This window comes from Protopterus annectens, chromosome 5.part0 (assembly GCF_019279795.1).
Source record: "Protopterus annectens isolate FY-2018-M chromosome 5.part0, PAN1.0, whole genome shotgun sequence".
NCBI lineage: Eukaryota > Metazoa > Chordata > Ceratodontiformes > Protopteridae > Protopterus > Protopterus annectens.
Window position 1 is genome coordinate 1,177,265,665 of NC_056735.1, and position 15,706 is coordinate 1,177,281,370.

At 40.8% G+C, this 15,706-nt stretch overlaps 1 protein-coding gene across 2 annotated transcripts in view; it reads left to right on the forward strand.

Moving 5' to 3' along the window:
- LOC122801581 (erythroferrone-like) overlaps positions 1–15,706 on the forward strand; it is a 370,321-nt gene that overhangs the window by 331,684 nt on the left and 22,931 nt on the right. The gene's annotated exons all lie outside the window — the stretch shown is intronic.

Here is a 15,706-nt window from a genome sequence, read left to right on the forward strand (position 1 = left end):
GGTTTGTATGATGAGCCTGCTGCTTTCCCTGACTTGGTTTGTATGATGAGCCTGCTGCTTTCCCTGACTTGGTTTGTATGATGAGCCTGCTGCTTTCCCTGACTTGGTTTGTATGATGAGCCTGCTGCTTTCCCTGACTTGGTTTGTATGATGAGCCTGCTGCTTTCCCTGACTTGGTTTGTATGATGAGCCTGCTGCTTTCCCTGACTTGGTTTGTATGATGAGCCTGCTGCTTTCTCTGACTTCATTTTCCTTAGTGCTATTCTTACTTCTTCTAGAGTGGGCTCCTCTCTTTCTCTCACTGTAGGCTATGTCTGGATCAGTACAACTTCTGTGGGGTTTTCTTCATTCAGAAGTTACTGGACGTACTCCTTCCATCTGCCTTTGATGTCCTGTGGACTGGTGAGCAGGTTGTTGCCGGCATCCCTTATGAAAGGAGTCTGACTATCTTCTTTGTCTTTCTGTTTTTGCCTTGTAACTTGATATAGTTTCTTTGTGCCACGTATTGTCACTTTCCAGAAGCTGGTAGAGTGCTTCAGTTTCCCTGTTAGTTTCTATTGCAGCTCCTTTCTTAGCTTCTTTGTTAGCCAACCAGTATTCCTTCATAGGATCTGTATTTTATATCTCAAACATTTTTCCTGCACTTCTTCTTTCTTTTGATGACTTCCTGGACTTCTGCATTCCACCACCTGCTTTCCTTACATACCTTATTTCATTATCTGGCTTGGCCACATATCTCTTCTCTATTACTCACACATGCTGTTTTGAGGCACTGATATTCTTCTTCAACTCCACCTATTTTCTCCTCTTCTTGGGGTGCTAGAGTCCTGAGTAATTCCTTGAACTGTTGTGCTTTCTCTCCAGTCAACATCCAGGTCTTCAGCCTGTCTGTGTTGACCTTAGACCTTTCTCTGACCATTGCTTGCAGCTGATTGTGGTAACCAGTGGCTTATGCTGTGGACTGACTGTTTCACTGATGATGACTTTGCAATCACTGATTCTACACCAGTGCCCTTTCCTTACTAGGAGGAAGTCTACCTGAGTTACATGTTGACCACTGTTGTATGTGGCCTTGTGACTGTCTCTCTTTCTGAACCATGTGTTGGCTACTATCAAGCCATTTGCCAGACAGAAGTCTAGAATGGCCTCTCCTTCTTTATTCCTGTTTCCTCATCCATGTGGACCCAGGCAGTCCTCATATCCTGTTCTGTCCATTGCACTCAGGTCACATATTATCAACACCAATTCGTGCTGGCCCTGCTTTATATAGTAGGTCCAACAACTCCTGTCCAAATGTACTCTTCTCTTCACTATCACAACCTAGATGTGAGGCATAGGCTGAGATTATGAATACTGCTCTATCATTACACTGGAGTCTGAGTTCCATGAGTCTGTCACGAATTCTGATGATATCCCTTACTGCCTTCTGAAGACTATCTTTCACCACAATTCCCACACTATTTCTAGCCTGTCCTCCTGAGTAGTAGACTCTGGAGCCCAAGCCAAGTATCTTTGCTGCACTGCCCTTCCCATCTTGTCTCTTGGATACATAGGATGTCCAGCCTCATCCATACCATCATGTCCACTTCCAAACTGCATCCTGTCAGTGAACCTACACTGTTTGTAGCAATTCTTAGTTCATGTTTGGCAAGCTGATTGGTTCATAGGTTCATAGGTAGGTATTGGGCTATCTGCTCTAGGGCATTTATAAGCCTAGCCAGAATTTGTTGGCTTTCGCCTCCTTTTTAGACTAGATTCCTGAGCCTCTGTCCAGCAGGGCCATAGAAGTGATCGCAGGAACAAATTTACGATTACGGTTTTGCATTCAACTTTCGCTGAACATCCCAGGTAACCCAAGCTGGGCAACTGGACAGCTGGGCTTTATGGCGGGCACACACTGGCCAATAGGGGCACTATGTGCACAAACACCTCTCCCACCAATAGCATGGGTCCATGGTATAGGTCAGACTAGGCCGGGTCCTTAACCCACTTATCACTGGTAAATACCCATACCCAATTGGCGACAGTAGTCAACACGACCAAATCACCTAGAAACATATTTTACAAAGAGAGCCCTGCCACAACATGCAGCCTGTGACCCATGTTCTGCTATCTTGAGGATACTGTGCATCACAGTAGATGCCCAAAGCAGCTGGTCTCTAAAACTCTTCTTCTTATAGGACACCATCTAGAGTCTGTGCTGCTGCCTACATTCATTAGTGAGCTTGAGATGGAAACACTCAGCATGTTTTTCAGTTGTAGGAAAAACCCAACAGAGACACAGGGAAACTCCAAACAGGTATTGCTCAAAGGTTAGGATCGAACTTTGTACCTTGTGCATGGGAGAAGAACTTACCATTATGGCAACTGGTCTACCTCTCTCTCTCTTTCTCTCTCTCTCTCTCTCCATATGTGTACGTATATATATATATATATATATATATATATATATATATATAGGGTTCCTATTATATAATTGAAGATGCAATCCTTCGAATGCGTCTTGATCGAACTTGAAAGCACGAAACAGCAAAATAGCGAAACAGCATATAAGCGATTTCTTTCCCTAGGAAAGAAATCACTTGCCTGCCTCTATTACTTTGCCGTTTTCCTCACTGTAGTGCAATCTCGGAGTTGGTATATTTAAGTAAGGAGGTGTGTGGGATGTGGGAGACGAAGCCCTCCACTTTATGTAATGTTTTGAAGTTTTTATTTATTTTTTTTTTTTTTGTGGAACAGCGATTTTTTTCCCTGGGGAAAAAAAATCACTGTTTCAAGTGTTCGGGATTGTAAGCTTTCGCTTACATGGGGTTGATAAATCAGTGTTCGCTGATTTAATATAGACCCTATATATACATATATATATATATATATATATATATATATATATATATATATATATATATATATATATATATATATATATATATTCAAGTGGCTTCATGACAGTAGTGTGTGAGCAAGTGTAATTTACGGTGAATGCCATCTGGAACAATTAGCAATAATGCTGAACTGCTGGTTTCTGTTGATTACTAATGCAAGTGTCGGCCACGGTGGTGCAGTGGTTAGCATTGCCACCCCACAGCAAGAGGTTCTCCGGTTCAATCCTCAGCCGTGATGCCTTCTGTACGGAGTCTGCATGTCCTCCCTGTGGTCGTGTGGGTTTCCTCCGGGTGCTCCGGTTTCCTCCCACATCCCAAAAACATGCTGCAGGTGGACTGGACACTCTAAATTGGCCCTAGGTGTGAGTGTGTGCATGTGTGTGCCTTCTATGGAAGGTTGGGTGCTGGGCTGGCAACTCGACACCATAAAACTCCACTGCCAATCATGAGCGGACAAGGTGATCCACTGTGGCGACCCCTAACTGGGAAAAGCCGAAAGAAGAAGAAGACTAATGCAAGTGTGAAGTGTTCAGAGTTTTGCTTAATGTGCTTGATTTTTCCTTGTATTTTTGGTATGTATTTTTTGGCATTTTTAATATTCTGATTAGTTAGTGAGGGTTACTGTTAATAAGTGTTGTCTGAAGTTGGAGTGCAAGTACTTGATGCTCAGAAAGTATGTGTTGATGCAAAACCTGTTGCTCCTTTAAGTGAATTTGTGTAATATTTAAATAACTGCCTCTGATTTGGGGTATTTTTTTCTAGATTTCATGAGGAAAAAAGTAGAGTAGTATGAATAGTGATGATTTCCATTTCATGGGTAATTTGTCCTTTTTTGAGTTGGTGCAACCTTGGAATTGGTATATTTAAATCTGGGAGGTTTGACATGCTTACTCACCTGCAAAACCAGTTTATTTCTTATTGTTATGCGTTTTGATATTTCGAGTTTGGTGAAGTGACCTCTTGAGTTTGTTTAATTTCATTTTTTTCTTGTTGTTTTGCTGTTCTCTGTTTTGGACGTTCATTCTTAGCTGGTATAATCATATATATGTGTGCGTGTGTGTGTGTGCGTGTGAGTGCATGTGTGTGTGAGTGCATGTGTGTGTGTATGTATGTGTGTGTGTATGTATGTGTGTGTGTGTGTGTGTGTGTGTGTGTGTGTGTGTGTGTGTGTGTGTGTGTGTGCGCACACGCACACGCTTCTGTCTGTAGGTGTGTGTGCTTGCATGTGTAAGTATGTATGTATGTGTTTTCTTTCTTTCCATGTTGGCATAATCTCAGAGGGAGCATTATTTAGAGATTAAGGTATAGAAGCAGGAACTTCACATTGGGGATTTATGGGTGCAGTCCCCCTGTTGCTGACATGCATTTTGACAGTTTACCTGACAGTTATAAGTCGGTCCATAGCAGGGCTGGCATGGTATATCAGGTGTATGTAAGCAGAGGTATTCCGAAAGGAAATTATAAAGTGTACTATAAAAAAAGACAGGTGAGTGAAAGTGGAACAAAAAAAAAGGAAGGAAGAAACAGGATAATAATGAAGATAAGTATGATCTCTTAAGAATTAACACTTTACAATGTATATAATGTAATATATACAGATATGTAATTAGCACTATCTAATATATAATATGTACAAATATAATATACACACACATTGCCCCAAACAGAGCTGGACTACAGCATGTTTTGGCTAAACTTGGTCGTAGTGAAACAATAACAGAAAATTTAGTGTAAATGCATTACAACACTTTTAGAAAAAGCACAGATAGAATATTAGGATATGTAAAAACTATCTACAAAAGTGTAGATTACTAGGCTTGACCTTTATGCGGCTGTCCATACACAATCGGCCACTTAGTTGCCGTTTTATGATCAAGCCCTAATATGTTGCTTACATTTTAGACTATCATAAATGTAATCTTAAAAAAAATACTCTGATGTCTGGAATTCAGTCACTCACTCAAAATACAAATATAGCTCACACAGTGAGATCCTGCCTAACTATGGGATCTGCTGGGTTTACCGTTAAATATATCATATCTGATCTGTAGTGGATGATCCTACTGTCATCCAATAAACATTGTAATACATTTAATTAATGCAGTGCTCTAAGGAAATGATTGTGTAAGGGTCTGTGTCACATACACTCCTCCAATGTGGGCACTCTACCCACAGATACGCAGTCTCTAAATATGCTACCGCTGAAGTCACAGCAAATTGGCAAAAAAGGAAAAAAGTTCTATTCCCTTTTCATTAAGAGCTGTGAGGACAGAAGCCCTACATTACAGGGTGCAAGTGGGTTGCATCACTTTAATAGTGTGTGTTAGATTTAATTTATTGTAGTAGTCAGATGGGGTGGTGAGGTACTTGCTCACCAGGATGGGCCTCTGTGATGTCTGGTAAGGTAAGTCAAAGTGCACCCTAAATATGCACTAACTCAGAAGGAGACTTTCGATCACTCCAAATCATCACTGGCAGTTATGATTCCATGCAATTTCTCTGTAAATGCAGACTAATATAACTGCATTTTAATCACTTAAAATAAATAACCATTAGAAAAGTGGTTATGGAGTGTCATACAGAGTGAACCATTCAATGTCCCACCATCAACAATGAGAATAAGGTAGGATAACAGGGCAGATTGATGTATTTTTTCTTCGGATTCACCTCTGATGTAGAAAAGGTAGATTTGCACTTGACGTCCTACTAGTAAAATAAACCCCCTGATAAGGAACGTTACATTAATATAGCAGCAACTAAGGATAAAACTAGTGCTACAGTAAACAATAATGAGAACCATATGTAGCTAGTCATATGTGTTACAACACTGCAGTCTGAGCCAAAAGTTTACAGTTGCATTGATCATACTACTGTGTGAGATGGTCAGAATGGAGAGATTATAAAATCAGCAAGAAAAGGAGAGTAGTATTGCTGGAATTGAATTCACCCCTAAGTCTTGGTGAGTAACATCACATAGTGGACCCTGTTTTCACAAAATCTCACCAAGACGACACTGATATATATATTGTATTTTATATAGCATTTATCATGGAGAAAGGTAGGTTAAAAAATAAAAAAGGCATCTGGGTGCACAAGTCCCAGGATCAAAAAGTGCCCAATCCTGGTATGCATACTGGTGCCAGGACTGGAAAATCCTCAAAACACGGAAATATTCCAACAATAGGGTTAGGTTAGGCTTAGGGGGAGGATGGTCCCCCTGTTGTAGAAATAATAGTCCAGAAAAAACACAAGCAATTGACAAGCTAAAAAAGAGCCATAAAGATGACAGAGTGGACTGTTGAGGATAATGAAGAAGTTATATATTGTAACTATTGTACAAGAAACCCAGAATTTCCAGATAGGAGATATTCAAAAGAATAAGATAGAAATTAGAGGAATGAAAAATACTTGCTCAAGAAAAAGCTGTCAGAGTTTCAAATACAAATGTGTGTTCATTAATACAACAGATCCATATAAAACATTGCATAGACAAAGAAATGTTGGGCCATTTGGAAACAGAAGTGACAGAGGAAGTAGGAAAATATAAAGAACAAAACCAAGAGATTTTTTAAAAGGTATAAAAATGAAACATGGACACGGGAAAGAAAAAGTAATCAGATACCGTGTAATATTTATGCAAAGGAGAAAGCCAGTCAATACAAAAAAGCAGCTCCAAAGACATTTGAAGAGACAGCAAATGGAGCCTTCACACCAAAGGTTCAAAAATCAAAATACAGAAATACAAAAAGAAAGAAAGTCTGAAACCACCAAGCTGTAAAACACGTAATTTAATAAAATGAACACAGAATAAGCGCTTTCAGGTTACACACCCTTCTTCAGACTTCAGGTCTGAAGACTTCAGGTCTGAAGAAGGGTGTGTAACCTGAAAGCACTTACTCTGTGTTCATTCTATTAAATTACGTGTTTTACAGCTTGGTGGTTCAGACTTTCTTTCTTTTTGTTTTTGAAGATATGTGAAGACATAATACAGGCAAAGGCACCCAGATATGGAAAACTTCACAATACAAAAATGAGATCACAAAGGGGAACATAGAACAGAAGATTAGTAAAGTAGAAGTTAAACAAATAGAAGCTGAAGTTATGGAACACCTGCAAAGTTAAAGATTTAGTGTAGAAAGTCTAACACAGATTATATCACAGCATGATGGAACAATGAGTCCCCCAAGTAAGGAGAAACAAGAGCAGGAGACATCTGAAGAAGAATTATGGACATGGGAAAGAAAAAAAAAAGAGATTTAATATGGTGCAATATTTATGCAAGGGAGAAAGCAAAACTACTCAATACAAAAAGCAGCACCAAAGATATTTGAAGAGAAATAGGCAAAGGCATCCAGATATGGAAATTTTCACAATACAAAAAATAAGAAAACAAAGCAGAAAGTAGAAAAGATGATTAGTAATGGAGAAGTTAAGGAAAAAGAAACTGGAGTTATGGATTACCTGTGATTTAGTGTAGAAAATTCAACTCAGGTAATGGCACAGCATGATGGAACAATGAATCCCCAAATTAGGAAGAAACAGGTGGAACAGGAAGCATATGATCACTTGCCAAATGCATATGCTCTGGAGCCGTCAGCAGGAAACTAGTACAAAAGTTCAGTTGGAGTTGCACAGCTAGGGAAGGAGAAGGAAAGAGTTTCAACTCTGAAACGGTCACTGTTGTAGAGTGACTGGCCAACTGGTTCCAATATGAAAGAGCAATGCATTACACAGGATGCAGCTAAGCAGAGTATTTCACAAGAAGGTGCTCTGGAATTTTTATGTCGAATGTCTGTAGGAAACAGCGAGCAAGTATGTGCCTTCAGTTTAGATGAAAATGAGCTAAGGGAGGAATTGCTTGATTTAATAGAGATGGATAGCCATATTAAGATCAATGAAAGAAACAGACTACAGAAAGTAAATAAGAACTAAAATTTAGAAGTCTGATAAAACAGATGAACACAGTAATCAAGTCTGTTAACAGAAATTCACATGCTATAACAGAAGTAAATAGGATATATTAGTGTACAGCTAAATTAATAACGGATATAGTCTTACCAAATAAAAAATGCAGAGCAATAAGGGAAAAGAAGACAGAAAAATAATATGCTATCATGAACGCATCAAATAGAGAAAACTATAATGCAGTTAAGACAAGAAGTGTCACTGTTAGAAGAATATAGAAGAGGGAACAGATCAACAACAATGCTTAGAAAGATAGACATGACAAAAGCAATGAGCAGTATCAGAACAGGCCAGGATTTAAGATACACTATTCCAAATAATAAACTAAAGATATCAGCACATGCAGAAAAACTTAGAAGATATGCAGATAAATATAAAGGAAAAGTACAAAATAAGAAATTCATTGATGACCCAAAAATGTTTTATACAGAACTGGGAAACAAAATAAAATGAATAGAACCACCAACAAAAAAGAAATAGACACATCTGGAGCAATATCTATGAATACCCTGTGGAATATAAAAAACACGATGAATGGAGAGATAAAGAAATAGTAAGAAGTTCAAATGTACAGGATAAGAAATGGGATGACATAATAGCCAGAGAAGCTGAAACAAAATTAAGAAAAGTTCTACTTTGGAAAACCCTAGGCCCAGATGCAGTATCTAACTTCTGGCTAAGGGTAGTAATATCTTTCCATGAAGACTTAGCCTTACGTAAGAACTACTTACATGCACATCCCAAACAGACACCAACCTGTGTAACAACAGGAAACATGATACTCCTTTCTAAGAGCAACCCTGTATGCCACCCTAAAAACTATAGACCAATAATGCCTTCCAACAATGTACAAACTATATACTGACATTGATACCGACAGAGTTTATAGTCATTTTGAAGAAAACTCAAACATGGTAATAGAACAAAACAGTAGCAAAAGAAAGTCACATGGAACAAAGGATCATCGTTGCCAAATACAGTCATGGTAGAGAATTGTAAAAAGTGGAAGAATCTGAATATGACATGGATGGATTATAAAAAAGCATTTGAGAGCATCCCATGTTCATGGATAAAATAATGCCTACAGATGTAGAAGATACATCCTACATTGGCCTACATACATCCTCCATTACAGTGACCATGAAACAGTGGTAAACCACTTGCAATTAAACCATGACAAAGGGCAAGTTATTACTCCAGGGAAATTCAAAGGGAGATATTACAGGATAATTCTTGGTCACTTTTGTTTTGTCTTGCCCTTAATCCATTAACATGTTTAATTAATAGATTAGACCTTGATTGTAATCTGGCTCCCAGAAAACAAACCTGCCTTTGCCTGTGATTGAGGAGCCATTTCAGAAGGTAGCTATGGATATTGTGGGTCCTCTGAGTACCCCAAGTTCCACAAGGAAAATGTATATCCTAGTGGTAGTGAATTATGCTACACGATACCGTGAGGCAGTGGCTTTGTCCTCCATTGAGGCCGAGAAGGTGGAAAATGCTTTGCTAGAGATTTTCAGCAGGGTAGGGTTTCCCAAAGGAAATACTGTCTGACAGAGGTGCCAATTTTATGTCAGCCCGGCTGGCTTGTCTGTGGAAGTCCTGTGGGGTGAAGCACATGAAGACCACCCCCTACCATCCCCAGACTAATGGTCTTGTTGAGAGGTTAAACTCTACAATCAAGTCCATGCTACAGGCATTTGCAGATCAGTTTAAGAGGGAGTAGGGCAAATATTTGCCCCATCTGTTATTTGCTTACAGAGAGGTTCCCCAGGAATCCACAGGTTTTTCATCCTTTGAGTTGCTGTATGGGCATATGGTGAGGAGACCTCTAGATTTAATTTGAGATGAGTGGGAAGGTTAGTGTGAGTCTCACAAGGAGTCTGTTGTGGCATACGTCCTAAACCTCAGGACAAGGCTCAGGGAGCTCATGGGGTTAGCCCAGGAGAATCTGGCAGAAGCCCAACAACAGAAAAAGGTGTGGTATGACAGGAATGCTCGAGCTAGGGAATATGCTGTGAGGCAGCAGGTAATGCTTCTCATTCCTGTCAGACACAACAAGTTGCAAGCAGCTTCGGAGGGACCCTACAAGATGGTAAGAAAAGTAAGTGATGTTAACTCTATGGTAGAACTGCTAGGCAGAAGGCAGGGGCAAAAATTGTACCATGTTAACATGATGAAACCTTACCATGATAGGGAGGCCCTTGTGCTGAGCGTTTACAGTGGATTGCAGGAGGAGTCTGAGAGAGATCTTGTGACTGATCTCCTCAGTGAGACTCGGGCTGACACCTTAGTGGAAGGGGTAGCAATGTCCCAGCAGCTATCTCCTACCCAGGTTCGAGAAATCCAAGCAGTGTTGCATGAGTTTGGGGGCATGTTCACTGGGAAACCAGGGAGCACCCACCTGGTGCAGCACCAGGTGGATACTGGACCCCAAAGGCCTATTAGGCAGGCCCCCTTATAGGGTGCCTGAGAGAGTCAAACAGACTCTGAGGGAAGAGGTACAGGAGATGTTTGAACTAGGGGTGATTCAGGAGTCCAACAGTCCCTGGGCCTCCCCAGTGGTACTGGTGCCAAAGAAGGATGGCAGCACCAGGTTTTGTGTGGATTAAGGGAAATTAAATAGTCACACAGAGGCAAATGCTTACCCCATGCCTAGGACAGATGAAGCCCTAGAGCAGCTGGGTGGGTCTAAGTATCTTACAACCACTGATCTTACCAAGGGTTACTGGCAGGTGTCTTTGAATCCCAGTGCTAGAGAGAAGTCAGCCTTTGTGACTCCTTTTGGCTTATATGAGTTAACAAAGATGCCCTTTGGGATGAAGAATGCCGCAGCAACTTTTCAGAGGCTGGTAGATAATATCCTAGTAGGAGCAGGAGGGTTTGCCTTTGCTTACCTAGATGATATTGTCATCTACAGCTGTTCCTGGCAAGAGCACCTTCAGCGTGTCAGGGAGGTGCTGAGCAGACTACAGGGGGCAGGGTTGACCATTAAGCTGAGCAAATGTCAGGTGGGTATGGCAGAGGTCTCCTACCTAGGACATAGAGTGAGGAGTGGTAAGGTAAGGCCAGAACCTGCCAAACTGGAAGCCATTCAGACATGGCCTGCACCTGTTACCAAAAAATAGGTGAGGACATTCTTAGGGACAGCAGGGTACTACAGAAAGTTCATTCCCAATTATGGTACCATAGCTGCTCCCCTCACAGACTTGACAAGGAAGAACAGGCCAGATAAGGTAGTGTGGACCCCAGCATGTGAGCAGACATTTCAGAAGCTTAAGGAAGCTTTGGGAGGATCCACTGTGTTAGCCAGTCCAGACTATAGCAAAGAATTTGTTGTGCAGGTGGATGCTTTAAACTATGGGGTGGAGGCTGTACTTAGCCAGATTTCTTCAGAGGGAGAAGAGCACCTAGTGGTTTATCTCAGTTGTAGGCTCCAACCCAGGGAGGAATGCTATGCAGCGGTAGAAAAGGAATGTCTAGCCATAATGTCGGCACTACAAAATCTTCCGCCTTATCTGTATGGAAGAAAATTCACTGTGATGACAGATCACAACCCTCTAACATGGTTAAACAGAGGCAGTCAGCAAAATGCCAAGTTGCTAAGATGGAGCCTGGGGTTGCAAGCATATGATATGTCAGTGCAACACCACAGTGGGAGTAGCAATGCCAATGCAGATGGGCTCTCAAGACAGGGAATGGGGTGAGGTACACCCAGACAGACCTGACACTCTCAAGCAATGTTTCTCAAGGGGCACTTGAAAAACTTGGTTGAGTTCCCTGGGGGGAATGTGAAGACTGGAGGAAGATGGGCGAAGGCTGCCAGCCTAGTCAAATAGAATTTGATACATAATTCTGTCAACTGTATAAATAAATGTAAAATACAGGCTTGTGTTTTTAAATGAAAGAAAACACTGTAAAATGTGAACTTCAAGATTGTTGCAACATTGCCATCTGCTGTAAAAAAACCAAGGCAAGCATTTCAAATGTGCCTTTTGAAGTTGGAAAGATCTTATAAATCTCTTTGATGTTTTACAAGTCAGCTCCAGTGAGTCTGGATGAAGGTTTCATGCCCATTGTTTTAAGGTTAACGTTAAGGGCCAGAATTTAAATGTGGAAGGTGCTTTATTGCTCTGGTTTCTGCTAGAGTGTATATGTGAAATGCCTTGTATTGTTGTAGTCTCCTGAGTAGGTGTTAGCTTGTTGCTAAATAATGCAGTTTGTGGCCTGGGAACTCCAGACTAAGTGTCAAGATGATGTAATGTGAATACTGAGAAAACCTAAGTGTCAAAATGATGTAATTTGGGAGGGCCTTAGCAGAGCTGTTGGTTAGTGTTTAAAAACTATTGTTCGGTGAGAAACTAAAAGCATTTGTCTTGGACCATCAACCCAGCACTGCTTATTATGCTCTTTATGTATGTAAGTAGGATTATAGCACTGTGTTTTCTCTTAAGATTAGCTAAAGATTAGAAAGTTAGATTAAGTGTTTTTCTTTACATCAAACCTGTCCTACTGTATTGTTTTAAGTTTCTGTGTGATCTCTGAACTCTTAGATATCTCTTTGGTGTAGTAGTATTGTCTTGTGTTTTAATTATTTATTCTTAAACATTTTAAAAACCTTTACCTGTGGCTGGTTTGTTTAGAGAAGTAGGCTCTAGAGTACATTGCATATTTATCAAGTTCATTGTAATAGGCCACTCTAAAATAAGCCTTAGACTGAATAGTCACATTACCAATTGGATAATAATATTGCACAGTAATAATTGGACACCTTTTTAAGGGCCTTTTAGTAGCTGATAAATTAGCTGGTGGTGGCAGAAATTACTACCGTATAGTCTGGGTAAAGGGGCACAGCTGGAGAATCTGTGTCAGCCCTTCCCAGGAGTGCCTGTGAAGTTGTATAAATACTTATCTCAAAGTGTGGGTGTGTGTCAGCTACCTGGGCAGGGACACAAAGCACTGGTTGGACAGAGAGGGTACTGGAGGTTAGCTTGCCAGCTAGGCTGATATATGGACCCTATAGCTGTGCCAGTGGGGAGTCTTATTGGGGACCTGGTGAGCAAGGGAGCAACCAGCCCCTGACTAATTGTGATCTCTGTGTGCACTTAAGGGAAATTGTACTTTACTGTGTGTATTAGTTATCCTTTCCTCTTTTAGGAGATGACCTCCCTGGTGTTAGTGGTGAGGATTGAGGCTCCTTGATTGCTGGGCCAGGGCACGGGCATCACACAGTATTGCAGTACTGGATGCTAATACTGTATTTGCATTTGCTAAACAGCTGAAGCACTCCATGTGTGGTCATGCAGCTATGTCAAGCAAGCTGCTTGGTACATTTGTAGCAAGTGGTTTGATACAGCAGGTGATTTTTTATTTTTTTATTTATTTTTTTTTATTATTCTTTTTATCATGAAGTCCTAAGCTTTTAATAAAGAGGACCTTAACTGCTACATAATCTAGCATCCATTACAGAAAGGCATATACTATTAGAAAGGCACTATAAATTATGGATTTACTATTCCAAAGTCAGTCTGCTGATGACAGACAGAAAAGTTTCCAGCTGCAGTGTTGATGACCAAGCTTTGATTGGTCTAAGTACCCAAGGTTCTTCCAAGACAAAGGGCTAAATGGAAAGTCTGTTTCCTATTCTTTGGAGGAGGTTGCTGGTATCATATCTTCTGTAACATGTTCCAGTGTGGGCTAGATCAGATACAAAGTCTATGATCTAGGTGTTGGACATGTAAACTTATGTGTATCCAGATGAATGCATGTGTAACCCTTGCACTAATATACTGCATAAACACATATCTCCTGACATGATAACCCCCCCCACCTTATTCATGTGATGGTCAGATGACTGCTGGGACCTTTGTCTCTTGCCATGTTACTCAGAAGTGCAAGCCTCTTCCTTTAATAAACCCTACCCTATTAATTTATGATCTGGTGTTCTCATTTTCAATCATTCCTCATCTGGTGGGTCTCAGATCTCACCTCGGATCTGACTCAGCCACTTTTTCCAGATTCATGGATCCGACTCTCATGCTCCTCCCTTTACCCATAATGCCACACTAACCTACCTCAGATCACATTTGCTACCATATCACTAAAATGTGGATCACCTTCTTTTGAGCAATCAGGTGTTGTTTTCTTCAGCTTTTGAGGGTTGTAAGTTTCTGGTGGATTATTTTACCTTTCTTTTCACCTGTACCTCCCTTACACTCTTGTTCTCAGGTTCTGTCAGGTAGTTCTTTTTTTCATACCAGTTAGTTTCTTGGGTACTCTTCTGAGTACCATTGTTGGTGCTCTTTCCTGTTCTTTTCAATCTCCCTTTTTCCTGCTGTTTAGAGAGTATTCCTTAGTACCTTTGTATATATAGTTATCTATCTATATATATATATATATATATATATATATATATATATATATATATATACAAACACAAGTACACCTACCTCCGCACAACACAAACACACACACATTTACTATACTGTGCCCCCCACACCCCACCTACTTATATATACTAACTCTGAGGTCACACTAAACACCAACACACACAAAACCCACCAACATACATTCCACACCCCCCTCGCACAAACACACATCACACAGATACAAACACCACCACTCTCAAGACTGACACACACTCTCACCTACGTACCCTAACCCACACCTAACACTCCCTGACACACTCACAAACATGCAAACCCTCCCCAAAACCCTTAAAAACACCACACTTACCTAATGCGCAATCAGTACCGTGGGTTCACCATTTCCAGGTTTGATATTCTGCAGTTTTACACATCTGCAGATATGACACTTTAGTCTTGAGATACTGAAATTCGACATTTCATTATTTCGAGATTTCATATTGTTTATAGATACATATATATATATATATATATATATATATATATATATATATATTTTTTTTTTTTTTTTTTTTTTGAGAATTACGGCAGATAAGCCGACTGGTTTTAAAAAATGCATTTCCTGTTGGCATAAGATTCCCAGTTCTCATGCCCACAGGGAGTGTGTTTACTGCTTGCTTAGGCATGACCCATTTAAATTCTGAATGCACTGTCTGTGCAGTTGTTAACTCTAGAGCTCTTAGTGATCGAAGGAAGAAATTGTTGTTGAAGCATCTTCTTCCTTCTACTTCTTCTTCCATAGCTAATGGAGCTCAAACTCCCTCTAAGAGGTCTGAAAATGGAAAGTCTGAATTGGCTCCAAAGGATATGGACTCCAGGAAAGGTCTCCAGATTGTTCACTAACTTCAGCTTTAACCACTTAATTTTCTTTAAAACTGTCAACAAATTTGGATCCGGCTCCCTCAGATCTTACTTCCTTGAAGCCTAAGTCACCTTCCATCTGGTCATCCCAATACTTGCTGGAGCTGATCTCTCCTCAACTCCCTTCTCCCTTTCTCCGTGAGACTCCAAGGAAGCACTCCAGGCCATTGTCTACCAGCTCCTCCTTCATTAGGTCCTCCAGGAGCTGGTCTAACAGACATGGATAGGATGATGAGAAAGTTCCTCAAAGCTCAGATCTGAAGACAGGTCATTCTTTAACTCCAGCCATGCCCCTGAGTCATCCATCTCTTATCCTGTTGGAGCAAGAGGACTCTCACAGCTGAAGGGTTGGCACCAGCTCTGGGGGGTTGGGGTCGACTCCAAAGGTATCAGAGCCATCCTTTCCTCTAGGTGCTTTGGCACTGGACAGCTTGAGTGATGCCATCCTCATAAAGGGGGCCTGGGGGGATTCATGGCTGGTCAGCACAGGGGACTTTGGCTCCAGTGCTGCCAGCTTCTGTTTCTCCTAGACCATCTACCTTTGAGATAGTGGAGAGGGTTTTCTCTCTATGC